Consider the following 2,715-nt stretch of genomic DNA (forward strand, 5'->3'; position numbering starts at 1 on the left):
CGCCCGCCGCCGCCGCCCGGGGCTGCTGCTCCCCGGCCTCTGGCTGCTGCTGCTGGCCCGGCCGGCCTCGTGCGCCCCAGGTAAGCCCCGCCGAGACCCTCGGGACGCGGCCGCGACCCCGCCTGCCTTTATCGCTGCTGTTTTCAAAACCCCGACTTTCCCCGCCCATCCTCTTTTATTCTCCAGCTCCCTCGCCGTCCTTTCTGGAAGATGCTTTGCCATTCTTCTGGGCCCAGCAAATAAAGGCACGGGGGAAATAAATAATTAAAACCAACAAGCGAGCGGCTTCTGGCCGGTCTTGCTAAGGGGTCTGCAAAGCTATTCTCTTGTCCATGGAGCCCGAAGCGGGTCTGGTGGCTTCATCTCAGAATGTGCCTGGTTTTTCCTGCAGAATGCAGGCACCGGAGTGCTTTTTTGTCAAGGCTATATGATGTGGCATATCGAATGTTTTGAGATACTTTATTGTCGGGGCGAAGGGGTGCATTCGGGTGTGCTTTAGAAGAGTATTGCATTACCGGGACAAGCCCAGCGTCCCCCAGATGCGGGCAGGCCGGCCGTGTCCCCCCGTGCAGCAGGACACAAAGAACATTCAAAGAAAACCTCTTGGAAGGCGCCCTGGCCACGGATCTTTCCAGGGAAATAGCTATTGGTATTACTTCTGCAAGGCATTATTAGTACAATGGAGTGTGAAAATATTTTGATTCTTAAGTGTCAGGGCTTGAAAGGAGTAAGGGCTGTTTTTATAACAGATGCAATTTAGTGACTGTTCATCAGTATGGAATGAAGAGGCATGATTTATGAAGAAGCATGAGGGTTTTGTTGTGGAATAAATGATTTAATTCCTATTGCTTCTCCAAAATGTTTATTTGTCCACCCTGAGCCTGTACACAGGATGGTCTGGAAACCGTCTCTGAGCTGACACTGCAGGCCAGCGATTGCCCCAGCACAGGCACTTGACCACTTCGAGGCGGAAAAGGAAAGGTGGAAGGAGCAGCTCGGGGTAGAGAGCTGCTGCACACAGAACAAAAAACAGAAAGCCGTGAACGCTGCTCCGAATCCTCCCTTCTCGTGGGAGCAGGGCCAAAGGGCTGCTCGGTGGCTGGGGAGGAATTGGAACACATTTGAAGGTGTCCCTTGGACCTGTGAGAATTATAACCAGGCCCTAAAGGGGATGGTACAATGGAAGCACAGGGAGGACTTCAGGGATCATGGAACGGTGCCACTCTGCTTACCAGAGAGGAAACTAAGGCAGGGAAGCGCCTTGCTCAAGGTCACAGTCATCACTTTCCCCGCCCCCGACCCCCGCTCTTGGCCCATAGACATATGCACACCTGAAGCCTCTGCAGAGATTTCCCATAGCTGGGTGGAACCAGGGTTGGGGTGACAGAATGAGTCTCTTTTAGGCAGTATACAGCTAGTGCAAACACCTTACTGTAACCTAGTACCTACCGTCTCAGTCCTGCTCCTGTGAGTTCCAGCCCTGTGTGTCCAGAGGAGAGGAGATGATTGTGAAGGGTCTCTTGGCTTTAGTCAACAAAGAGAGCCCATCTGATACTTGTGGATTCATCTGTCATAGGACACAGCAGATAAATGGTTTCTATCTCCTGAGTGCTTTTTGTGTGCCAGGTGTTGAATTTTATATACATGATCCAATCACGTTGTGAGTTAGGCATAGTTATCCCCATTTTACAGATGAGGAAACTAAGGCTTTGAGTTTAGGTTGGTTTGGTTTCAGAATCTATGACATGCTTCCCTTCTGTGCCTGATGGCTTCCCCATATGAATGTGGCCGTCTGGGTATACTGCAGAGGTTGTGGAGAATATAAGTGCTTCTTCTGGTAACTTTAAAATAAATAGTGGAGCTGTTTGTACTGCCCACCCCCTTTCTCTTCTTTAGAAGTCCTTTCCTGCTACCGCTCTACCCCAATACAAATATTCAACCTGGAGACATGAAATTAATTATATTTCCATTCTAGAGCTGACATCATGGAAACAGAGACTTCATCCTTTCACTAGTTGGTATATTGGCTTCAGCCGCTGCCAGGCTCATAGACTAGGAACTAAGAAGTGGAGGGCACGGCTCCTGTGCTCCAGGATCCAGCTGGAAACACAGAGCAGTGAAGGAAGTATAAACCCTTGCACAGACCATTCCCAGACAGGAAAGGCAGGATTCTTCGTGGATGACCTGCTAGGGGTGACCCCATCTACTTCTTGAAGACTGTGAGGAACCATCTTGGTGGAGGGTGGCTTCCTGATGTAGCTAGGGTGTGTGTAGGGTGCCTAGGTGGTGCTGTTGATCCTGGGAAGAGGGTGCATTGCAGTTGCTTGGGCCGCCCTTCCAGTCCTGAGTATGGTATTTTCACCAGGAGATTTGGAAGATAAGAAAGCTTTGCTGAACTCTGCCATGGTGGTTGGTTCTCTTTCTAAGGAATAAGTAGTGCTAGTCAGAAAATGGCATGGCTTAGCCCTGTTTTGGATTTCCTGTGTGAGGCAGCATTCCCTTCCGTGGCTGGCTGAAAGCTATCTCCTCCTTCAGCCAGCTTCTCTTATTAACTTTTGTTCAGTAGAGTCCACCTTCCAGGTGGCCCCCTTATTACAGTCTTTGGTTAAATCTCTATGTTGTATCGATTTCTTGTCTATTTCTATTTCATTCAGCATTTTGATTGTGTTTTTTTTTTATTTTATTTTTTATTTTATTTTATTTATTATTATTATA

At 48.8% G+C, this 2,715-nt stretch overlaps 1 protein-coding gene across 1 annotated transcript in view; it reads left to right on the forward strand.

Annotated features, from left to right (window-relative positions):
* The first annotated feature begins 17 nt into the window (after nucleotides 1–17).
* KIAA1549 (KIAA1549 ortholog) overlaps nucleotides 18–2,715 on the forward strand; it is a 155,616-nt gene continuing 152,918 nt past the window's right edge. Inside the window, exon 1 of the mRNA XM_017880382.1 lies at nucleotides 18–80. The gene's annotated coding sequence lies outside the window, so the exon portion shown is untranslated. The remainder of the gene's footprint in view (nucleotides 81–2,715) is intronic.

The sequence above is a fragment of the Rhinopithecus bieti genome, unplaced genomic scaffold (assembly GCF_001698545.2).
Source record: "Rhinopithecus bieti isolate Rb0 unplaced genomic scaffold, ASM169854v2 scaffold_11401, whole genome shotgun sequence".
NCBI classification, from domain to species: Eukaryota; Metazoa; Chordata; class Mammalia; order Primates; family Cercopithecidae; genus Rhinopithecus; species Rhinopithecus bieti.